Source organism: Haliotis rubra, unplaced genomic scaffold (genome assembly GCF_003918875.1).
Source record: "Haliotis rubra isolate DU_JTF1 unplaced genomic scaffold, ASM391887v1 Scf423, whole genome shotgun sequence".
Classification (NCBI taxonomy): Eukaryota; Metazoa; Mollusca; class Gastropoda; order Lepetellida; family Haliotidae; genus Haliotis; species Haliotis rubra.
The window spans coordinates 367,344-393,677 of NW_025767106.1; the positions used below are offsets into that span (position 1 = coordinate 367,344).

The 26,334-nt window shown below is 45.2% G+C and overlaps 1 protein-coding gene across 1 annotated transcript in view; it reads right to left on the minus strand.

Annotated features, from left to right (window-relative positions):
- The window catches only part of LOC124288742 (phosphoribosylformylglycinamidine synthase-like), a 198,754-nt gene that overhangs the window by 14,674 nt on the left and 157,746 nt on the right, over window positions 1-26,334 (minus strand).

The following is a 26,334-nucleotide window of genomic DNA, read 5'->3' on the forward strand; positions in this document are numbered from 1 at the left end:
ATTTTATCATTGTACAAAATTGCCACATAAATATAAATAGTACACATGTTAATCATTTACTAATACCCAACAGCTTTCTTATATTTGAAAATTATTTTCCGGACTCCACCAAAAAGTTGTTTAAGAAACTATCATCATTGAAAACGGAAAAGTTGTTATATGTCGTGGCGAGGGTGAAACCGCTTGAAGCGGAACAGCCAGTCATGGCGGGGGACATCTCAAAATCTATTCCGGGAAACCTGTCGGTTCCTCGTCCGTCGTGAGTGTCATAGTCCGCGACTTAAAGGGGATGACAAGTGGTGCCACAGTTGCCTGTTGTAACCCATCCCGAGACCAGTAACCTTGTTCAATGGCGTTAGCTACCTTGTAGACACAGTTTGCCAAGTTTCAGTCGTGATTTTTGTTAAAGGGATTCCTAACCCAAACCTCTCGATCCACGTAATCTAAAAGTTGTGTTTGATCTGGCAACATCTCCTTTGACAATACCTATATCATTTCAATGGGGTTAAAGGTCACAGTGATAGGGTGGAAGTCAGCAGAATATCGTGACCCTTACTTTTTATGTAACTGTCAACTTTGTAGAAAGGTTCACCTTTGTGGGTTTTATGATCTCATATAGCTGAGGCCGTTGCCTTTGAAGGTCGATGCGATCTGAAATTTGTCGAGCCATGATATCATATCACCTTTTAGACTGTTCGATGTCGGGGCTTTACTGTCGGGGTCCTGCACGCTGTGGTATGGGGCATTGTCCATTACGATAAAGACTTTCTGGTAGAGCTGGTACCAACTTGTTTTAACCCAATCGAGAGGAAAACCACACCATTCATCTCGGAATGGTAGTCTCTGTTATCTGTGGACTTTGCCCTGAATACCAAATTAAGCAGCCTGGGAGAAAGCCTTTGCTGGAACAACCAGCATGGAGAATGATTAGTCTCTCTCCTTTCCCTAGAGGCAGCTTTCTCACGTGACCCCTTATCACCCCATCGGGTACCCACTGACTGCTGGCGGTGTTGAGGCACTGACCTAGGTGGCGTCAAATTACACTGGCTCGAACCCTTCCTCGCTTCTTCTTTATAACCCTGAGAAAATTATTTCTCAAGCGTTCATCAGGGCGTTCACAGAGTACTGACCCATTTTCCCCTGAAATTTTCTTATAGTGATACCCGAAAGAGTGTAAGAGTCGCCAGTGTGTACTTTGATACTCTGAGGTTGTGTTCTTGCTTCAAATGCTTTTTAAAATTTTCAGCGACATGTATTTGTTTTCAGAATAGAGCTTGTTGATAGACTGCCTTACAAGGTTCTTTGAAAGTTGTCCAAATGTTTTAATTTGTGTGATTTTGACCACGACCCTACCTGCTTCAAGCATCACCCTCACAATGTTTGTGTTCCAGAACATTTGTCAGTACCCTTGCTGATACTCCTTAAGCTTTTGCTGCCCGCCACGAATTTATTAATGACATAAAATGGTTTGCCCTTTCGGCTTCAGCACGGAAAAATCATTACACTTTAATCATCAACTGTTTCCGCGTCAGCATTCAACTTCTTTTTTTATCAGGCATGTGTATCCCGTGCACGACGAGATAGTGGCTGTTCCGCTTCTGCGGTTTCACCCCGCCGCAACAGATAACAACTTTTGCATTTTCAATGATGATAGTTTCTTAAACACCTTTTTTGGTGGAGTCCGGAAAATTTTCAAATATAAGAAAGCTGTTGGGTATTAGTAAATGATAAACATGTGTACTATTTATATTTATGTGGCAATTTTGTACAATGATAAAATTTGCAATTCATCGGTCCGTTTCTGACTCAAACGGACTGTAGATGTTTAGATATTTTACAAGCTTTGAAGTTCTGTCAATTATTCTTAACTAAATTTATGCTCAAATCTACCTATAAATCACTGCAAAAATATCACTAACTACATGAGTGAATGCATGTAGATTAAAGCCGCGGTCACATCTTACGGTCATGAACGTTGTTGACCGTAATCATTTGAACGCAGTTCACCGCAGTGCCACTACGGTGAACTAGACTGAAATGGTGAAGTAGGTTGGAAGTAGTAGTAAATCGTAGTGCCATGTTACCACAGTGTACTACAGTCAACAGTGCAGTAGGGTCGATTACCGTCTACTAGGGAGAACTAGGGTCAACCATGTTCAACCACGTTCAAACTACGGTACTAGTACGGTCTTGGCATTCAAGCTAACCGTAGAGATATATTGAACATGTTGAAATTGTTTTTGTTCTAACCACTGCTTAATCCTGGGTTTGCTGAAGTTTAAAGTATGCTTATAACTTAACCAAACCTGAAGAGGTTTTCAATTCTTCGAAGAAAGTCGTCCTTGGGGTACATATTATGCATTTTCCACGCTGAAAATGTCCTGTGACAGTTGTATCAATGTTTTTGAATAAAAAGATTGTACAATAAATAAACTTTTTTATTTATTATACGGTGGCCCCACCTCGTGGAGTTACCTCCCGTTACGCATAGCAGCACCAACTGGGTAATCACCTAGGCCCATATATCATCATTCCTTCTGCTGAATAAATCAGTGAACAGAATTTGGGAGGCGGGAGGCCCTACCTCAGGGCGACTCTCTTCGGAAGAATTGAAAACCTCTTCAGGTTTTTGGTTAATTCTTCTTCATAGAGATCGTCCTTGGGGTACATATTATGCATAAACACAGACTCCCAAAGACCGGAGGCCAGGGAGGAGGGAATTCTGTCCAAGCACATACAAATAGCTATCGATCAATTGAAAAATGTAACAGATGCCATAACACTCACCTGTCACATGTCCCAGTTTCGCACTTCCACGAGAGCATTGTGGGAGGAGAACTGACAGGGAGGATTGTACTTTAAAGACGACCTCAGAGGTTCGCGAGATATCAAGTCGCACATGGTGCTTAAATGTAAACAAAGCCCCACCCACCTTGTGTGTCGATTAGTGAGCACCGTGTAGGGGAATGTCAAAACGCCACAACCGACCTAAATAATTCGTAGAGGATCGAAATGAGGTTATTTAGCTCCCATTAGCGGACATGTCAATAAAACTCAGTATTGACCAGCAGCGCCAACAAAACCAATGAACCAACACTCACTCGGGTCAGGGTGGCAGGACACTGTCCACTGGAGAAAACAGAACGGCCAAAGCTCATACGATTACGGAATGTGTATCGAGCTGATAATGCCGAATAAAGCGTGCTAGGCCGCTCCAAATAGCGGCAGAGCAGATCTCTTCAATGGGGAGTGCCGATGCATAAGCTTTGATGGTGTGGCTACTGCTGACCGAGTGAGCCTTCAACCCTCAGGGGAGGCTTTCCCTTAGCCTGATAAGCTGCGCACAAATACACCTAAACCAGCCAGCGTAGACAAAGTCTGCTTGCCCGAAACCGCAGGCTGTCTCCCTCGCCAAGAGGACCCGAACCTCGACCGTGGGCGGCCTAGCACCAGGCACAGAAGAGAGGGAGGAGCAGACAGAGCACGCCGCACCGCCATCTCGCAAGACACAGACCTCGTCCGCAGACGCTGGAGGCAGACCAGGCAGAACTGGTGCCTCCGCTTCATGGGGGGGATCGGCGAGGGACCAGAACCCCAGGAATCTTCAACGGACCCTGCGCGCCAACTCCTCGGTGAGGGGACTGGGAGCTTGCCTCCCCTCAGGGCGGTGCCGAAGGCCCGACCCGGCCAGAGGCAACGGGTCTACAGGACGCCTCAGGGTCGAGGGATCGAGCCGGGCTTTCGGGGATCTCACCCCCAGACTCTCCTCACTTCCACGCCAGAGGTCATGCGAGGAACTCCCGCGGAGCCCTCCAACCGCCTCCTCATGAATCCATGGACCTCATCGAAGTCCGGTGCGTGGCTGCTGGAACATCTTTACCACTAACGACATGTCAAAACCGCTATACTAGGAGCGCAGAGAAGGCGACTGGCTGATTTTTTGCCTTGCCTACGCAGGCTTTTGCTTTTGATGGGGACCTGGGTCCGTTCTCCTCGCTCCGCAGATTTCTATAAAAGAGAAAATCGGCCTCTTCTCTTCTGGGCTCGGGAAAACCCCATACATATTTCCACAGGTTTCGAGATATGGTCCGCATTTTTCCAGACAGACAATACATTTGTCATGGCGGTCAGCTTCTTGGAATGCTCTTCTGACCACAGAGCGTTAACAGGAGGAAAACGCCTGAAAGCAAACACTAAGCATGTAGCTAACGCAAGGACGACCAGCAGCTAATATACACACGATAAAAGATTGAAAATACGCGGAAGGCTACCCAATGGAAGAAATAGTTGGTTCAATAATGCAATATTACAAACCATCGCACGCTTAAACTTCCCGCCATGGCAGAGCAACATGTGCGTAAACCACGGAAAGATAGCGTGAAATTAATTAATACAAAGTCACAATTATGAAACAACCGACCGCTAAGCTTTACTGTTCCTTTCAAGGACATAAAATAAAGACCATACATACAGGTGGTGTCTCAGACATATCTCTTTCAAGTTCTCTTGGAGAATACAGCTGTTTCTACACATCTAACACGCCTTACATATGTGAGTGACAGCAGAAGGAATGATGATAATGGGCCTAGGTGATTACCCAGTTGGTGCGATGCTAACGGGAGGTAACTCCACGAGGTGGGGCCGATAATAAATAAAGTTTATTTATTGTACAATCTTTTTATTCAAAAACATTGATACAACTGTCACAGGACATTTTCAGCGTGGAAAATGCATAATATGTACCCCAAGGACGATCTCTATGAAGAAGAATATGGTGATCTGTGTTGAACTATACTTAACTACGTTTAACTACATTTAACTACGGTCAAATACGATCTACTATGTTCATCCCCCACTACAGTCAACTACGTGCGTGTCCGCACGATGTGACCGCCGCTTAAGATTGAGTGACTACATATGAAAAGATTATTGGACATCCTTTTAGTTTATTGACCATTTCCTGTTGCTTGTGGGAAATTATTGTTTACCATCTGTAGGTTAAGACAGTTATCCTGTTTAGTATTGACCGCTACGTTGCTGCCAGCTCATTGCCACACAGTGGTAAGGTGTATATGTAGTGAATACACAATACCATTCAGAAAGTGTCAAATGTAACACATGATATATTTGGGATTACACTTTCTCAGTAAACTACAGATTCTAGTTCTTCTTTTGTTGGGTTTGAGTTCAGCCAGGATTCGAACCCACACTCGGCAGGCACCTAATTGCCAGGACATTAAGTCAGCTGTCTAACCTACTCAACCACACAAAGTCAGCTGTGGTGGCTGAGTGGGTTAGACTGTATGTGCTGGCAATTAGATGCTTGACTCCGAGAGTGTGGGTTCGAATCCTGGTTCGGACACAATAAAGTACTAAATTCTATAGTTCACTGAGGAAGCATAAGCCCAACTATAACAAGTTACAGGTGTATATGTTGTATATATTGACTTTATATCATGGCAATTTGTTGAGGCAGTAAGTATATATTGTAATATGACCAGTTATACTTTTGCATTTAATTGTAGCTACTGTTCCATTTACATCATATTAATGTGTAATTCATATTAATACTATGTGATATGGTTGGTGTAATAAATCCATCAGATATTTTAATAGTATTTTTATATTTCCAGAGCTGAATCTGACAAGTTAACTTGGTTTACTACAAAACCACTCCATTAGCTCATTGTGCGTTTTTCATAAAACTGAAGCCTCATCAACTAGTAGTGGACGAGGATCTGGTTTAAAAAAAGATGGACATACATACAGTGGAAACTGCCTAAAATGTCTGAGCAATCTCGCAATTTTGTTTGATTATGTTTGACGTTTTATTACATTGTATTATAAATGTGTTACTAAACTAACTAAACTTAATGAAATTTTATGGAATAAAACATGTCATATTACTTACAAATGTTTTATGTTATTCTGCTGTATCCACATACACGCATATGGTTGACATTTGCAGGGTTCGATAAGTTTGGATAAGAAAAATACCTGATAAGTAAAGAATTTTGGCGAGTCCCTTGAAATTTTACTTATCAGGTTTCCACTGTAAATATGTTACAGGGAATGTGTGAAACCAGGGATTTCACGCAATGCCTAAGAGACAGTGATTTCGTTACCCCCAGGGATTTCATGTATTCCCTAAAATTTCAAGGGATTTCATGAAATTACAATTTCAGCACACTTTTACAATTTCAGTTCATTTGACAAGGCATTTAAAAAATTAGCAAGGTTTTTGAAATGTTTTGTTTTCTTTATTGAAAATAGCTGTTTAAGTTTAAACATATTAGGCCATTCATGGAAATAATTAGGAGATAAACATACTGTGTTGGAAAATCAGAGGTATATAACGAAATTATAATAGCTCTAAATTTGATCTAAATCTAAACGCATCATTTGAAATTAATTATGTGCCCGCAATTATGTAGTCTGACTGCAGCATTGGATAGTTGACAGCCTGAAACATGTCTAGTCTGACAATGACCTACCTTCGAGGAGGGTCTGCATCACTCTGAAGGCCAGACCAAGAGCTCAGGGTTGTAGGATCGCCCCGACACGCCATCCCCGATCTGGTTGTAGCACTGTGCCAGGGCAGACCCACCTAAGGTCACGCCATTACTCAGGTTCACGTGATAACAGCCGCATCTGTTCAAGATTTCAGAAACCTAAAATATGTTGTGATACATAAAACCACATCTCAAACATCAGTTAATAACCTATATCCATACAGACAACTGTACAATATCTAGCCATCATAAACTACTTTGTGATCAATACCTCAGTTCTGCATGTAAGGGAGCTTGTTTGCAAGTTTTACTGCTAATATCTGTGACCTGTGACCGAGTCATTTTCTTTGCTCTTCACCATCAGATTTGTTCACCCTAGACAACAACGCCAAATGATGTCATTTTCTTGCTCTTTCACATCAGATTTGGTTTCCTGATCTCCTAATTTGTGACTAAGCCTTGAAAAGCAGCACTGCTAATGCTTAATTCTGATTTTGCCAAATGAAGAGTGCAATCTTTCCCCCATAAGTTGGCATAAGCAAATGTTACTGCAGTAAATCCCATGGTCTGGTACTGCAACAAGAATGATACTTTGTTACAACATGAGTGTGTAATAAAGGTGTTAAGCAGTGTGGATGGAGCAATTCTCAGAGAACTCTTCCACACTGCTCGAGTTCTTTTCCTATATCGCTAAGCATGTATGTAAATGTCATAAAATAAGGCATGTTGACACATCCATGTGATATTTTGTTTATGACGAAATTCCTTCATAACGGCAGGATAAATCTTAAGCAAAACTGAAAAATATACGGATAGCTGCTAAGACTAGCTAGAAAAAATAACTGGGTAATTTTACTGCTGAGGAGCCTCTTGTGGAACACATGAACATTAACTTGCGACAAAGGCGATGCAAAGGTTCAGCTGATGACAGTGGAGTGAGTCAGTGAGTTTAGTTTTACGCTGCACTCAGCAATATTCCAGCTATGTGGCGTGCGGTCTGTAAATAATCGAAGTCTGGTCCAGACAATCCAGTGTTCAACAGCATGAGCACGATCTAATTGGGAACCGAGGACATGTGTCAACCAAGGCAGCCAGCCTGACCACCGATCCCTCAGTTGATGATACACAACATGCTATATTCATCTGAAGATATAACATACTTAACACCACAATCAATACAAGTCAGAATTATTCATGTCTGTATAGCCTAACGCTTATTTTGTCTGAGAAGGGCCACATGGAGAAGTCTGACTCTGATATGCAGATGTGACCTTTATCTTCCTCCGAGACACTTGAGGTCAGGGTCACTGTTCTTGTGACATCCGGACAAGCAGCGTGATGAGGAGGCAGACCACTAACGCTCCTGTTAAAAAGAAGAAACATGAGCCTTTATGTGTCTTTTCAAAATATCTTATTTTTGTAAAATATACTGTAAATGATATTATATATTATGCAGGTTTTATTTTTCGTGGCTTTTCAAAAGTAAAAATATGTTACCGCTTAAAAATTTATACACAGCTTAATAAACCTTTCATTCATTCACTCTACACACGCCTTCTTAAGTTGTTACCATAACACATCAAGTTTAAAGACAGACATCTACGGGAATCTTAAAATGACGAATTGATAGTAGCATAAAAGAATCACACTTAACATGTCCCGACATGTCTCTATTTTGACCAATTGTAGTGACAGATGGTTTGATACAAACAGATTACCATGAAACGAATTCGAAAGAAATAATACAGCAGTATTTTTTTATTGATAGCATTAAGATTTTATTTTTTATCTATTCCTGCATATCACAATTTTAAAATGAAATCACAAAAAGTCTGGAAGTCCAGGTGTCTTAATGGTAGGTGCTTTCTTTAACATTTGCAATGCCATGCCAGATCGTCAGAATTCGGAACATAAGACTGATGTGTTTTTCATCTCTTTATATAGTATACTAGTACCATCACATCTCACTTCCTAAGTACTTAATACTTCCGCGTGAGTAAACGTATTACTGTACATATCAGCGCAGGGAAGGGATTTCCTGTGAGTAAGCAATAATGCGTAGCGCCTGACAGGTTAAGCCACTCTGGATGTTTTTATTGCTATTAGTGGCGGCCTCAGAGACAGCTGGCAGTTCCGCAATTACTGATTGCATGTAATAATTGACGGCGCGATGTAGTCTAAACTGTCAATTCCGCGAAATGTGCACCAAATGAAAAAAAGTATGTTTACAGTATTCAAAATCTGTTCCTTAGGAGAGTGACTTCAGGTCAAAAATAATCCAGCAGTACTGCCAAATGTCAGTTTAGTTTGTAAGGAAGATTGAGCAAGATGCAGACCCTCATGTGCTGGTACACCAACAAACTCATAATGGTGTCAAATCAAGCCTATGACTGAGTGAGGCAAACACCACACCATTAGATCACTGTCATCCTAGACAAATATAAACACAATATGGAACACCTCTTCAGCCACACATTGTGAACACTAAGCCTTGCTATGAATGCACAAAGCTAGAAGTGGTCAAATGTAACAAATATTTGTCATATATTAGCGAAGTACAAAGTACAAGTGCTGGTGATTTGGTGCCAGATGACTCGGACACTATCTGTCTACACCAAGATTACTGAAATTTGTAGCTAAGCAATTGTAATTCCAAATATAACTCCTGTCATGTTGGTCAGAAAAACTGACTGGTTTGAAGAGCATTTCCTTTGTCGCCTCACCTGGTGCCTTGACAGTTTCCTCCCACTGCTGCTGCCATGCTGAGGGAGTCCTTGCTCCGGCCCACAGCGATGCCGATCTTGCCCATCAGGTCACACATGGCCTTACATGCATCGTAACCAGTGCAGCCTTTCTCCTGGCAGCTTGGCCTCCACATCCAGTTGCAGTGAGTGAGTGGAATGACTAGCAATAAAACTGTGTTGCCTACACTTTGATGTCCTGGTGAACGTTTAAACAGAACATGCTGAGCTGGATATTAGCGCTACACAAATATTAGTATAATAATTATAATTCCAGTGGCCTGTAGAAACTCGAAATGTGGACCAGACAATCCAGTGATCAACAGCATGAGCATTGATTGATCAACTGTGATATGATGACGTGTGTCAACCAAGTCAGCAAGCCTGACCACTTGATCCCGTTAGTTGCCTCTTACGACAAGCATGGGTTACTAAAGATCAATTCTAACCCAGGTCTTCACGGGTCCACACACACTGCTACAACAGGAGGAGGGAAGGTACTCTATGTGCACTGATGGTGTTAAACATACTTTCTAGATTGGGCATATGTGCTACACTTATTGTCGCCTTCTCCCTATGTGTATTCATGCCTCCCACGTGTTGAAGAATGGAATACAAGAATCATACAGTAACACAGTCACATAATTTGACTGTAAGGGTTTATCATGGTCACCCTTACTTAAATGTAAGGTTATACTTCAGTTTCATTTTAATTTCATATAATTCTGATATAGTTTATTATTTCAATATGTTTATGAACAGGTATGACCTCATTTAGTGTTTTAAGTACTCTTTTAAAAACAGTCCTATTTACAAATCCCCATTCTAAAGCATACATTTAAATTTGGTCAAGTATTCTGTCAAATGCTGACAACATACAATTACGAGGCAAGTTAATGTCGATAATTCAACCTATGCATGACAACAGGAGCCCATTATTCTGTACATAAGGGACCATTCATAATTTATGGCTGGGGTGTGGGGTGGGGAGGTGTGTGTTGATGATGATGATGATGATGATGATTTTATGGAGAAGGATGTACAATGTGAATGTGACCCCCTGCATGTCATGTACAAAATCAATGACCCTCCCCTTTCCTATAATTTTTTTTGTATTTTTATGTACAAAATTGCTGACACCCCCACCCCCACTACATTTGTACAAAACTGTTGACACCCAACCACCCCCTTCCCTAAAACACAATGGGTGACCACCCCTCCCCGTAAAATCAAGCTGCTGTGGTCAAAAAATTCTTTCAGCTAAACGTACAAGAGTTGTCCCCCTTCTTAAGAAATATCATGGAGCCATTTTGCTAAAAGGCTGACTTGTCTCAATAGGTATATGTTGCTTGTATGTTAATGTTTTCTATCTCTACGGTCAACTAAAATGAATCAGACCACAGAGAAAGAACTACTAAGCAAAGAAAACATGGAAAAAGTAGTGCCTTCCCATTTGTTGGATGTCTGTTTTGGAAACATTCAAAATGTCCTACCTTGAGATCTGTGACGCTGGCAAACATGAGGTTAGTGAGAGACTCGGCGACAGCCATCCGGGCGCCGGCCTCGGGGTTGATAAGACCTTTGATTGGCTGCTCTCCAATGGCGGTTGCCGCACCAACCTGAAACCAGATCGGTTGACATTGTATACAGGATTCCATTGCCAGTTATAAGGTACTATAAAGATAGTGTTATACGCCTCCTGTACCCTATGTCTAGTGTTAGAGCTGACTCAAACATGGATCAGGCACTATACAGATAGTGTTGTACATCTCCTGTACCCTATGTCTAGTGTTAGAGCTGACTCAAACATGGATCAGGCACTATAAAGATAGTGTTGTACGCCTCCTGTACCCTATATCTAGTGTTAGAGCTGACATGGATCAGGTGCTCACAATGTGTCATCTGTCTAACCGTTAAACAAAGCATCATAGAGGAGACAATGGAGGACAAGCATGTCTTTTATTGCAAATGAGTGAGTGAATTTAGTTTTATGCCACTTTAGCAATATTCCAGCAATATCACAGTTTCACACATTGTACCCATGTGGGGAATCGAAACCGGGTCTTCGACGTGATGAGCAAACATTTTAACCACTAGACTACTCCACCACCCCTTATTGTAAATGATGAGGCTGTTTGCTCCGATGATGTGGTTCAGTCCAAATTGCAATACAGAAGTATAATTCAAATGCATTTTAAACGTTTCTAGAAAGGATTTGCCTTGAAGGTTGTGTTGTGCTATAGGTGGCATTATACAATATCCATGGATACAAAATATGCCCAATTAAAATCATTACTTCAAAATTTAACCAAACCTGCAGAGGTTTTCAATTCTTTGAAGAGAGTCGTCCTTGGGGTACATATTATGCATTTTCCGGCTGAAAAATGTCCTGTGACAGTTGTATCAATGTTTTTTGAATAAAAAGATTGAACAATAAATAAACTCTTTTATTTATTATACGGCCCCTACCTCAATGGAGTTACCTCCCCTTAGCTACGCGCATTCAACGGGTAGGCTCCTAGACCCGTGATCATCATTCCTTCTGCTGAATATATCAGTGAACAGAATTGCGGGAGTATGGAGGCCCTACCCCAAGATCGCACTCTCTTCAAAGAATTGAAAACCTCTGCAGGTTTGGTTAATTCTTTTCAGAGAGATCGCCCTTGGGGTACATATTATGCATAAACACAGACTCCCAAAGACCGGAGGCCAGGAGGAGGGAATTCCGTCCAAGCACACACAAATATAGCGATCGTGATCATGGAAAAAAATTGAACAGACGCCATAACACTCACCTGTCACTTGTCCCAGTTTCGGCCTCCGCAGAGGCATTATGGGAGGGGAACTGACAGGGAGGAATTGTGCTCAAAGATCTAATTCTAGCATAATGAGACATCGCACGAAGTGCTTAATGTCAATGAATCCCCACCCACCAAGTGGCTTTTACATAAGAGCACCGTGAGGGGGAATGCAAAATACCACTCACTAACGATATAGTAACTCCGTGAGAATCGAAAGGGGTACAGGTTCTCTGAGGAGCACACAGTAGCAGACATGTCAATAATGGAATTATTGTACAGTAGCGTCAAAACAAAACCAATAAACCAAGACTCACTCGTCAGGGTGGCAGGACACTGTCCACTGGAGAGAACAGTACGGTTAAAGCCTCGCGACGATTACGGAATGCGATCGAGCTGATAATGGCGATAAACGCGCTTGGCCGCTCCAAATAGCTGGCGGAGCAGATCTCTTCAATGGGGAGGGCCGATGCAAAGCTTTTGAGGCTGCTACTGCCCTGACCGAAAGTGAGCCTTCAACCCTCAGGGGAGGCTTGCCCTTAGCCTGATAAGCGCACAAATACACGGAGACTAGCCAGCCAGACAAAGTCTCGCTTGCTCGCTGGCAGACCAGCCTTCCCGCCATCAGAATAACAGAACAGCTGGGTACCCGTGACGATCCCCCGCGCTCGCTTGATATAGACTTTGAGCGCCTTTACGGACATCCAACGGGTGAGTGCTCGTAGGAGGAGTGGTCCCCGGCGTGGAAGGCTGGGTAAGAGTAGGAAGTTCGATAGGAGCCGTCACATGGAGCTGGAAACCTTCGGCTCGGTCGCACCGGGAGGCTAATATGACACGATCCGTGGGAACATTAATCAGCTGGTCTGGACGACATAGCATGTAAATCGCCGAATCTCTACGCACCAGATGTTACAGCTTCACCAGAAAACAGCTTGCAGGTCAACAACTGAATGGAAATAGCCGATAGGTGTGAGAAAGTGGGATCGACAGCCAATCGAGCACTCCATCGACAAATCCTAAGGTGGACTGGTTCGCCTGAGAGCAGGTCGAATCCGCTCCGCCAGCGCAGAAAGCGCTTTGCACGAGGGTGCTGCCCCAGAAGAGCACCATCGACAGGTGTGAAAAGTGGAAATAGCGTGGAGTAAAGCCACTTAATGGTCGGCCGCCAGGCCTTCTTCCAAACGAGCTTGCAAAACTCCAATACTCGGACTAAATCCGCAGAAAAGGGATCTGCAATCCCCTATCTGAACACCAGCGCCGCGATAGCGGACCACCTATCCTCGCACTGAACGCTTGTCAATCCTCACCGAAGCCAGAATTGCGGTCTGCAACTGCTGCAGGAATTCTTCGCGCCTCGAGGTTAGACCTGACAGAGGCCAAGCCACCCACTGAATCCGTGGATTTGGGTGGGGGCCCGCTCTGAGTGAGAATGTCCGGTCGCGAAAGGTAATAGAACACAGAGGCTGAGCCAGAAACCTGAGAATTACCGAAACCAGCTCTGTGACGCCAAAGCGGTGCCAGTAGCATAAGTAGCCGAAGCTGGCTGCGGACAGCTGTGAAAGGACACGGGAATGAGTGGTAACGGGCGGAACGCGCAGAGCACTTTGCTCCGTCCAATCCAGCAGGAAGGCGCCGCAGCCAACGCCCTGGTCCCGCATCCGAGCAGAACATCGGAAAGGTTCGATGCCCCGTACCGGACGCAAAACAGATCCACTCGAACCAATTCGCATAACTGGGAGATTACTGTGAATATCTGCCTGTCGAAAGCATCCACTGCAAGGGCCAGGATCCCGCGAGAGCCGCGATCTGCTCGCGACGCTCTCCAGCCCCGGAGATAAACAGGGAGTACCTGACAATCGCACTGGTCGCATTCAGAGGAGAAAGTCCCACGCTTCCCGGAGGAGCTTTGGGACACCGTACTCCCTGCTTCAGGATGTACGACATGGCCGCCTGGTTGTCTAACTGAAGACGGACTACCTGGCCACGGACATGCTCTCTGAAGCCAATACCAACCGCACAGCTCTCAGTTCCAACACGCTGATGTGAAGGGTTTCGCTTCGACCAGAGTCCGGAAGCCGCACAGACTGCCCAGAACACCCCCAGCCCGTGAGGGACGATCGGGTCTGAACTGTGAGAGCTGGCGCTGGGATTTCCAAGGGGAACCCCTGGTGAGATTCACGACATTTGTCCACCACTGAAGGTGAGGTGTCAACCACTGACTGTGAGACTGCGCCCAGATCCTCCCGCGGTGAGTCCATAGCCGAGCCAAAGCTTGCTGTATGGGACGCGATTCAACCTACCGCCACACTACAGAGATCGCCGCCGCTTTATATGGCTCCAGTAGACGGAGCCAAGTCCGCGGTTGGTGCCTGGGGCTGGGAGAGGAATGAAGATACCATCTCCCAAACTCTGGTGACCCGTCGGGCTTAACAAGGAAACGAGATCCTTGTTCGCTTGAATCGCTGGCCCAAGAAAACCAAGTCCTGGGTGGGTACCAGGTCGGATTTCTTTTGAGGTTGATGATCCACCCCAGTCGAAAGTTAGAATGTCTATCACTGTGTGAGTAGCATCTGACTCTCGCTGGCTGTGTTAGTAAGTTCCGAAAGCAACCAGTCGCCTAGGTAAGGGTAACAACGCCTTTCCTTGGCGAGAATGCAGCTAGGGTAGCTGGGACTAACATTAGCTTGGTGAACACCCTTGGGGCAGTCGATATGCCAAGGGGAGCACCCTGAATTGGTAATACATCCCATCGTAAGAGAACCGAAGGTACTGCTTGAACGATGGATGTATGGGTACATGCAGATACGCGATTCTTTAGGTCGATTGACGGAGCCAATCGCCGGCTGAACAGATGAGATCACCGAAGCAGTGTCTCCATCTTGAAGGATGGTACTTGAAAGCATGCGATTCAACCCCTTTGAGGTTGAGAATCGGACGAACCCGCCGCCTTCTTCGGGGACGAGAAGTACGTGGAATAAAATCCCGCTTGTTCCTTCTCCGTGGAATGCGCCGATTGCGGACTTGTCCAGCAGAGCCTGAACTTCGTCAAGCAATATGTCCGCCTCTGGCTTGACATGACGGCACCGGAGTGCCACGTGATGCCGTGAAGTCGGGCGATTTCGCTTCCACAGTGGGAGATGGCTCTATGCTGACCGTGGCCAGCACCTGCTGCTGTTGGTAGCCTCTCCCATTCCGCAGGAATAGAGAGAGGGCCTCCCACTGGGATATGGGGTAGGAGCCGCGGTGTAGACCCTCGGTAGGAGCTGACTGGGCGCGGACACACGGCTTGAGCGGGCAGCCGGATGGGTTAACGGGAGGTCGGGCAGACCTCCCGCTCGGCCAAAAGGCTGGGAGCTAGTCGAGGACTGCTCCTTGCCCCTACCCTTGGCGATCTGTTCCTCCGCCTACCCCCTACCAAGCGGCCGGCCAGCCGCAGACTCGGTGTAGGCTGCACGGCGGAGGAAGGTGGCACGGAGCGCTGGGGCGACACCCGCTGGTGCTCCAACAAGGCCTTAGAGTCCTTGAAGGAGGTAGCTGCAGCGCAGCCTCCCCGTATGACCTGCTGGGCCCCTGGAAAGAGGGTCGCCCCAGACGAAAGGGAGGGCCAGCAAGGTCTGCTGTGTTGCTGCCGAAAGTACCTAGACGCCGACAGCCACAGCCTGCGCGATCCCCATGACTGCGCGACATCACCGCCGACGCGAGCAGACCGCAAAGAGTCGCCACGCAGGTGAGCCTGCACTTCCGAAAGCTGACGGAGCAGACGACATGCGGCGACACGCCGCCAGCATGCCCCTCCGCCTCCAGGGCCGTAACCTCTGAACCGAGGAGAGGAGGTAGGCCCTCATGGACCACCATCTCGCGCACCGCTGCATCGCTTCCCGTAGACCTCCTCAGAGGTCCGCACGCCGCGTCGCGAGGGGATGCTCACAGGGCAAAGGTGGAGTAAGGCGCCTTTGCCGAAAGCAGCCGGAGCTGCTCCGAGGAAGCCGAGCCTCCCCAGGGGGCGACGGAAGTGAACACACATTCGCTTCTACAATTGGCACAACGTAACAGGAATCCTCCCCTGTTGGTAGCGCCGCAGACGAAGATCCGTAAGTCAAACCGCATTCTCGGCACCAGACAAGAGGGATCGACCACGCCCGGTGACCAACGTAAGGCAGAATGCGGAGCTGCGCTCTGCGCAGGGTTGCCTAGGGCAAACGCCGCTTCTGGCAAGCGAACTCAGTCGAAGTCCACGCGAAACCAGCAGGCACCGCTGCCTGGGTAGGCCTCGGCAATTCTCTGCCGGACCTCCCGCAAGGTCGGCAAAACGGAAGCCTCCGGCCCTGCTCCTCAACCTCCCCTAAGCTCCATTGCCTCGGCGCCCGAGCCCGAAGTCAGAGGCTGGTCCCCTCCGTAAGAGGACCCTAACCCCGACCCCGTAGGTGGACTGCCTAGCGCCAGGGAACCACAGGAAGGGAAGAACAGACAGACGGCGCCATGTCAGCGCCAGCCGGCGGCGCGGGACTTCCCGGTCCCAGACGCTGGAGGCAGGCCAGGCAGAACTGGTGCCTCCGCCTGGCGGGCGGGTGCGCAGCGGACCGGAATACCAGGAATACTCAACGTCTCCCGCGCTTAACTCCGAGGGGACTGGAGCACCTCCCTTCCTCGAGCAGCCGAGGGGGCCGGATCCGCCAGAGGCAACGGATCTACAGACGCGCCAAGGCTGAGGGATCGAAGCCGAGCCCGCGATCCCACCCTCGATTCTCCTTCCCCGTCCGAGTGGGTGAGGAACTCCTGCCGGAGACCTCCAACCGACTCAACGGAAGGACTTCACGGAGGCCATATGCTGCTGAAACATAGATTCCATTACCGACATGTCAAAACCACTCGGCGGTAGGAGAGGGGAAGGGCCTCGGATTTTTTTCCTTTTTGACGCTCGCTTTGTTTTAGACGGGGGACCTAAGGCCAGGTCCCTCCCGCCCACGATCTCACGATAAAACAACGATAGGCCGCTCGCTTCTTCTGGGCCCGGGAAAAGGCCAGACAAATAGGGCAGGACTCAAAGGCCGGGTCCGTCTTCTCAAGACAGGCAACGATAGCTCATGCCTGTCGGCCCGTGGAATTTTCTCTGTCCACAGACCGAACAGGGATGAAAAGGCCTGAAAGCAAACACGCAAGCATGTAGCTAACAGCCGCCAGCAGCATATAAAACACTTTAGAAAACATTGAAAAATACGCGGAAGGTTACCACGGAAAGTAATAGTTGGTTTTAATACGCAATATTATGACTCACATGGCACGCTAAACTTCCCGCCATGGCAGAGCAACACGCGCGCAAAACCACGGAAAGTTCGCGTAATTTGTATTAATACAAAGTCACAATTATGAAACAACCAACTGTGAAGCTTTACTGTTCCTTGTTTTAGGCAAATAAAGACCATACATACAGGTGGTGTCTCAGACATAGCTTCTCTTTATTAGCTTTCAGCTGTCCGCCTGGGCGAAGCAGGTCTATTATAAACACGTCTGTTCACGGCAGTGACAGCAGAAGGGATGATGATATGGGTCTAGGAGCCTACCCAGTTGGTGCGCATGCGTTAAGGGAGGTAACTCCGTGAGGTAGGGGCCGTATAATAAATAAAAGAGTTTATTTATTGTTCAATCTTTTTATTCAAAAAACATTGATACAACTGTCACAGGACATTTTTCAGCCGGAAAATGCATAATATGTACCCCAAGGACGACCTCTCTGAAAAAGAATTGTTGGTTTTTTTTCATAAAGTTCAAACCATTCTGAATTCTATGGTATTGTTTTAAGTTAGCACTAGGTTAAAAAATGATAAATTAAGCCATGAAGCCAAATCTTCTGTATGGGTCCTGTTACCAAGGAAACACTTCTACAGAGACTGAGCATTAGTTATGCCTGGGCAACCAAGACAGCATGATCTAGTAACAGCTGAGATCTAATGTGATTTTCCACATGTGCCAGTCTTTTGACAGTGAGTTTAGTTTTATGCCACTTTTAGCAATATTCCAGCAATATCACAATGGAAGACACCAGAAATGGGCTTCACACATTGTACCCATGTGGGGAATCGAAACCGGGTCTTCGACGTGATGAGCAAACATTTTAACCACTAGACTACTCCACCACCCCTTATTGTAAATGATGAGGCTGTTTGCTCCGATGATGTGGTTCAGTCCAAATTGCAATACAGAAGTATAATTCAAATGCATTTTAAACGTTTCTAGAAAGGATTTGCCTTGAAGGTTGTGTTGTGCTATAGGTGGCATTATACAATATCCATGGATACAAAATATGCCCAATTAAAATCATTACTTCAAAATTTGTTGGTTTTTTTCATAAAGTTCAAACCATTCTGAATTCTATGGTATTGTTTTAAGTTAGCACTGGGTTAAAAAATGATAAATTAAGCCATGAAGCCAAATCTTCTGTATGGGTCCTGTTACCAAGGAAACACTTCTACAGAGACTGAGCATTAGTTATGCCAGGGCAACCAAGACAGCATGATCTAGTAACAGCTGAGATCTAATGTGATTTTCCACATGTGCCAGTCTTTTGACAGTGAGTTTAGTTTTATGCCACTTTAGCAATATTCCAGCAATATCACAATGGAAGACACCAGAAATGGGCTTCACACATTGTACCCATGTAGGGAATCAAACCCGGGTCTTCGGCGTGATGAGCAAACATTTTAACCACTAGAATACTCCACCACCCCTTATCATAAATGATGAGGCTGTTTGCTCCGGGGATGTGGTTCAGTCCAAATTGCAATACAGAAGAAGTAAATTCAAATGCGAACGCTTGGCTACTCCACCGTCCCTCATTTGACAGAATCCCAAATGGAACTTTCTAAAAAATTAAAAGGCAGTATATACAGAAGTAGCTGACTGCCCAAAGCCTGCCTCAATGTCAGCGTGTCAAGGCTGTAATCTCCAGATGAATGTCATCAATACAACTCACGGCATCGAAGTATGAGGTAGCGGTGACGGCCACATCTGCGAGGGGTGTGTGCAGCGGACCCACACACTGCTGCTGGGCGACCAGTCCTGTCACCGACCGATCAACCTGAAACACAAACACACCATACTGTCACAGCAGCAGTTCCTGCAGTACAGCTATCCATATCCAGTACAGCTATCCACATCCACTGCTTCAAGTAGTAAGCCACTTGTCAGTCAGTCTGGAACTTGCATCAAACTTGTTGTTCTCCTAGTTATGTTACGTGGATAAATTGTCTGTGAGGTGGGCAAGTGGATCAATTTCCTGCATTTTGTCTGAAAGGTCACTTCGAGTCTACTTTTACTTATCTAGGAAAGAAGATGTAACTTAAGGATATATATACTCCTCACCCTATGGCAAACTAATAGGACATCTTACAGCTACAAGGGGGCAGCATTCATCAAACACTTACTACTGGCATAAAAATCACTAAGATGAATCACAGCAAATATTCATCCAAATTGCATTATAACTTCTCCCAATTAGTAGGGTTGCTAAGATACATCAACATATTTTGATACTTGTGTCTCTCTATGACGACTATCATGATCTTCTGTGAACAAGTTTTGTATGAAATCATTCAGGTTCTAAGCAATCTGTCCCAAGAGATTGTTTCTATCAAGCAGTTTGTGTTGAACACAGTGTATTTTGATTGATCTTTTAGTTTCATGGCAGAAAGGTAAAGATAACCAGAGTTGATATCTTGAAGGGTTGTTGTCGATATAATGTAAACCATTCATGAAAAGGATATTTCCCCACAGCAATACAAACAAGTATTGTCACTAAGGTGACATAATCCCCCGACACAAATTATAAAATCAAACTTAAAAAGTACGAAAGTGAAGGCTGTAGTTTAAGATGAGGTTAAATGTCAACGAAAGCATTGACCAGTTAACCTGCACCTTCCGAGATGATGCTTTGTGTCAAATATGAAGATAGTCAGTGAAAGGTTTGTGACAAGGTGAACATGTATGTTAACAAACTAAAAATCTTCAAAGTGGCTGCTTTGTGACCTTGAAAACTATGTGAAGGTCACCAAAATCAACTGGGCCCTGTGCCTTCACATGAAGATTGGTGTCAAATATAAAAGAATATCCAGCTTAATGGTTCTTGAGATGACAAGCTTAACATGGTGACTAACATCCTGAAATCTCCAAAGTGTCACTGTGACCTTGAAAATCATGTGAAGATCACCAAATTCGACTGGGCCCCGCCTTCCCTAGATGAAGCGCAGGTATGAATATGAAGAAAAAATCGATGAACGGTTCTTGAGATATCTCGCTGAGAAGTGTAAAATATTAAAGTCCCCTTGTGACCATGAAATGAAGGTCAAGGTCACAAAAACCTGACTGGGTCCTTTCTCGCGATACTCTGGTGAACCTGGGTACCAAATATGAAAAAGAATCTAGTCAACGGTTCTTAAGATATTCTAAGTCATAATGCGACGGACGCATCATGGAACCTAATAATATATCCCCGCCATGCTAACTGTGAGATTGACTTACCTTGTTCGGTGGGAGGTATCGCTTACTGGCAACAGACGGCAGACGAGGACTCGCTCCAGGGCATCTCGCACCAGCAAGTTGTCTGGTAGTTTAATAGGTGTCAGAACAGGTGTCATGTGTTCCATCTTGAACACCTGCAAGAGCATGGATATTGTGCATTAGACAACTTACATGCTGAAGTAATATGAGCTGGCAACCTTTAGGCAGTGGATCCCTTCACCTGACATGTAAATTCGAAGATCCAGGTTAGAATATTGATCTTCAGTAACCCATGCTTGTCGTAGAGGCTAATTAACGGGATCAAGGGTGGTCAGGCTTGCTGACTTGGTTGACACATGTCATCGGGTTCCCACTTGCGCAGATCGATGCTCATGCTGTTGAACACTGGATTGTCTGGTCCAGACTTGATTATTTACAGACCGCCATATTGTTGGAATATTGCCAAGTGAGGCTGCAAACTAAACTCACTCACTCACTCACTTCTTCACCTGGCATGCACTCATGCAGGCAGGCTGGAAATTAGCAGAGGCATCAATAACAAAGCATGACCCAGTTCAATGGGCGAGGCCAGATTTGTGTTCAGAGGCTTATCACAGCAAGATACTTCAACTGTCGCGCTTATAACCGCTTTGGTGGAAAGTGGTCCAGAAGTCATTGTAATATTCAATGTCCATCAACTTCTGCTGACATGGATAATTCTGACATGCAGATAAGTCTCATGTTGAAGCCAATATTCCAATCCACAAGATATATTTTATCCGGGCTATCAAGGCAACCATTGAAAGAAAATAGGGAAGAAGGGCAGTAAAGGGCAGTTTGACACTGTCTTGATTTACCTGGTCTTGTCAGCTTTGGAGCCCATTTACCCGCATCTCAGAAACAGTGTCTGATGTACCTTCCTGTCCCAGCTTGTCACTAGGACCTGATGTACCTGAAACTGTTCGTTTGTCACTAGGACCCGATGGATCTGATCTGAGACAGCCAGCTAGTCACTAGAACCTGAGACTGTCAGCTTGTCACTAGGACCTGATCTACCTGAGACTGTCAGCTAGTCACTAGGACCTGACTATCTGAGACTGCCAGCTTGTCACTAGGACCTGGGCCCCTATTCGAACGTCAGAGCTACTTAATTTTAACTGCTTTTACGACAAAGATAAGAATTCTTAAGAAAAAATATTTTACATTTACTCTATTCTAAACGTTCTTATCGAAGTTCGTGCATTCTCCAAATACTCCACTAGTCAATGCTTAGTAAATTTTTCGTGAAGTTCACTTAAAGGAACTCTTTTGTCTCAAAGGGAGATTAGTAGGGGTTTTCCTGACGCCACAAGCACTTAGGGAATTCCCATGTTTACAAAACAAGGCAGACATATCCCGGATAATGGAGTCCCTGCATTCCCAGCACTCCTTCAAAGGGGCACAGAACGCCAAGGCCTGTCTCCAGGTGGGGCCCGATCAAAGTACATAGTTGCTCTTCATCGCCGGCGAGACATCCTGTACCCAAATTCAACTCTTGGTCAGTCCAACAAATCCAAAATATCCCATCCTGTTTCGTGCAAACTCTCTCCCGGGTTACACTTTAAATATTCCCTCATTCATAAAACAATCAACATAGCCATCTTTAATTTATGCGTGATCTCCAAGTTACTTACAGCCTACTAGCTGTCTTAGTTTCTTTTTCTTAAATTTAAGAATTCGAGTAAGGCTAAGAACGCTTGGTGAATAGGATAGTAAAGTTCGTAGTTTAAGAACGGTTTAAGAAGTTCTTAGGCCTATGAACGTTTGCGAGAATAGGGGCCCCTGATCATTCTGAGACTGTCAGCTTGTCACTAGGACCTGATCTGAGACTGCCAGCTTGTCACTAGGACCTGATCTATCTGAGACTGCCAGCTTGTCACGAGAACCCGATGTACCAGCTTATCACTGGGACCCTGATCTACCTGAGACTGTCAGCTTGTCACTAGGACCTGATCTACACCTGAGACTGCCAGCTTGTCACTAGGACCCGATCTGAGACTGCCAGCTTGTCACTCAGGACTCCGATCTGAGACTGCCAGCTTGTCACTACTGCACCTGATCTACCTGGAGACTGTCAGCTAGTCACTCACGCACCTGGATCTGAGACTGCCAGCTTGTCACTAGGGACCTGATCTACCTGAGACTGTCAGCTTGTCACTAGGACCTGATCTACCTGAGACTGCCAGCTTGTCACTAGGACCTGATCTACCTGAGACTGCCAGCTTGTCACTAGGACCTGATCTGAGACTGCCAGCTTGTCACTAGAACCTAATCTATCTGAGACTGCCAGCTTGTCACGAGAACTTGATGTACCAGCTTATCACTGGGACCTGATCTACCTGAGACTGTCAGCTTGTCACTAGGACCTGATGTACCTGAGACTGCCAGCTTGTCACTGGGACCTGATCTACCTGAGACTGTCAGCTTGTCACTGGGACCTGATCTACCTGAGACTGCCAGCTTGTCACTAGGACCTGATCTGAGACTGCCAGCTTGTCACTACGACCTGATCTACCTGAGACTGTCAGCTAGTCACTAGGACCTGATCTGAGACTGCCAGTTTGTCACTAGGACCTGATCTACCTGAGACTGTCAGCTTGTCACTAGGACCTGATCTACCTGAGACTGCCAGCTTGTCACTGGGACCACCTGATCAGACAAGCATTAGCTGCTGAAGACTAATTGCTTGATTCCGACAACCTTAATGATTTGTAACATAGACATACAAAAACTTTCTTGGAAAATGTGAGAAGATTTCGTCCCTCAGAATATATACTCAGCAGCAAAATAAAGGTCAGTACGAATTCAAAATTAGATACGCACTGTAATCAAACCATTACAGAAATTGACATAATAAGCAGATCAAAAATGTTTGTGTACAAGTATCTTGACACATCGATGAATACCTCAGCACAATTTCAAAACATTACGTGAACGTTTGCAGTCCATTCAGACTCTTGATTTCAGTATCTAGTGTGACCACCACGGTCGCCAATAACTGCAGCACAGCGCCTATGCATGGAGTGCACCAATCGATTGATGAAATCCATTGGCACCTGGAACCACACTCTGAGAAAAGCTTTGCGAATAAATCAGCTGTATTCAGCCTTGGTATGACATTATTCAGTCTGCTCTGAATTTCATCCCAACGATGTTCGATTGGGTTTAAATCAGGACTAAGGCTGGCGACTGCATAATGTTGACACCGTTCTGCTGTAGGAAGTCCCGTGTAGCTCTGACAGTATGGGCCCAGGCGTTATCAGGCTGGAAAATGTTGTTCTGGTGACGTGCAAAATGTGGCATGACGGGAGGTCTGAGATCCTGGTCGATGTAGCATACCACTGTGATGCCGCCTCCTCTCCCTGGACCAAGGTTCTGGAGCACCACAGGACAGACTTTCTGGATCAGGCCTACTCCATCCCACACCATAATGCTTGCACCTCCCCATGAGTCTCTTTCCATAACACATTGGTCTGAGTAAGGCTGGCCACGTCGTCGCCATAGTCTTGTTCTGCCATCTGCAGTTGATACGCAGTACCGACTCTCATCTGTGAAAAGAACAGTTCTCCATTGCCCGTATCGCCAGTTTTGGTGTTGTAGGGCAATCTGAAGATGTTCACGCCGATGACGAGGGTTGAGGGTAGGTCCAGGGTAAGGTCTACGGCAATGGAGGTTCTCGCCGTAAGACGTTGGCGTACTGTATCAGTACTGATTGTTCTACCGTGTGTTACCACTGTCTGGCGTGCAGTTTCGGATGCCTGCAAGAAGGGATTTTGTATATGCTGTCGCACAACATGACCGTCTTGTCGTCTTGTGGTAACCCTTGGTCTGCCAGTACGGGGGCGATCATTTGTGCTGTTGGTGGCCCGGAAACGTTGCTGCAGCCTGTAGATGGTCCGAACGTTCACCTGGAAGTGATTGGCAACGGCTTGTGCAGTATGGCCAGCTTCAAGTCTTCCTAGCGCCTGGTTCCCCTGAGCTGTCGTGAGTCGCAGCATCCTGATAACGTTGTAATCTGAATGCTTCAACCATGTTTTGGGGGTGCATTTTATAGGGATGGTCCTTGTGAACAACACGTGCAGCATGAGTTGTATAAAAAACCATGGAGAACACCGTACCATCCCCAAGATCAGGTTGCGTTTTTTGAGACCATTTCCGGGGTTCAATTCTGAGTTTGGGAAGGTATGTCTTTGCTCAGGTAAAGTTGGAGATGTTGTCAAAAATATTCAATCAAACCATTAAATGAGTTTACAGTTATCCGTTTCTGCGAAGGAAAATTCCAAACTGACGTTTCATTTGCTGCTTAGTCTATATCATTTGGTATGACGTGTCATGCTAAAACACAAGTTTGCTTTTATATATCCACTATGAGGGTACATAAAGGTGTATTTACTATGGAGTTACTCTTCTGATGGCAGATGGAATCAACACACACTACGGAAGCCACATGGACAGCACCGTCTTGTGGAAAGTTTTACATAACAGTGGTCGCCTATAATGGAGCTCAGCATAGAAGCGATGCTGTTTGTTCAGATGGAGTGGAGACGTGCAAGCCCTCCCCCCTGTTTTCAGTAAATCCCCAGATCTGATTTTACAGTTTTTGTCGCCATTATGTCTTATATAACTAATTTTAAATAAGAGAAGCAATGGGGTACGCTTGCCCCTGGCAGCCATGCTGGTTTGGTTTATAATCAGGTCAGGCCCCTTGTCCCATTTAGGCGATATTAATGACTTGAAGATTTCATTGTAAATTACGTGATGTACAATTGGACCTAGTGGTGGTTGGGTAGCCCAGAGAAAATGTGTCAAATGCTATAATAAAACATTTCAATAGAAGACCAAGGGACATATTTAGTAAGATGCACATTCAAAACCCATATTTAGAAAGATGCACATTCAAAACCTGTGTAGATATGAATAAGATATTTCGTGTTTGGTTTTTTAAAATCTACAATTTACATATAACATCACTGGCGAAATTGCTTAAACCAGAATCAAATCTTATCAATATTATTCATTATATTAGTCGATCGTTAATAGACAAAATCAGCTTTCTAAAAGTTATTTACATATTTTACACACAAGTGCTCAGACGGCTTTGATGAAATGAAAGTTTTCATTTTGATTGTTAAGAAGTGTCTTTATTAAAGATTTTACAATCACTTTAATATCCTGATTGAAGTACATAACTGCAACCTTGAATCAAAACGTGTTGTAGCCAGATGGCATCTTCACTCACAAAGTGGAGCATATTTAATACTAAATGGTATGAATATGAGTGCAGCATTTAGTTAGATCCTATCCTGGCCAGACGATGGTTTCATTGCTTGATAACTTGAGGTATACATCAACCTTCCACCATCTCTGTTTCACTTGTTACTTGTCCCATTGAATTGTGTTTGTTATATAGTAATGGTTCTGATAGTTTCCTTATAGCTTTACGATATTTTTGTTTTGAAAAAAAGGCAGTTAGTGAAATTGTTCCATATTCAGATACCTGTTCCTGGCGAAGTGACAGCACCAGATGTTATCCAGGAACCTGCAAGGGAGAGTATGCCAGTAACTGTTCCTGCTCAAGTGGCTTTACTGGACAACACTGCCAGACAAGTAAGTCTTATCCTGACGGAAGCATGAATAGATGTGCTCGCATTGCGTAGGACCGTTTTGTATGTCATGACAAATTGTACGAGTTCAACATTGCGATATCCGCCTTTTCATGCCATTATAAAGAACATTTGGAGTCTGTGCCCT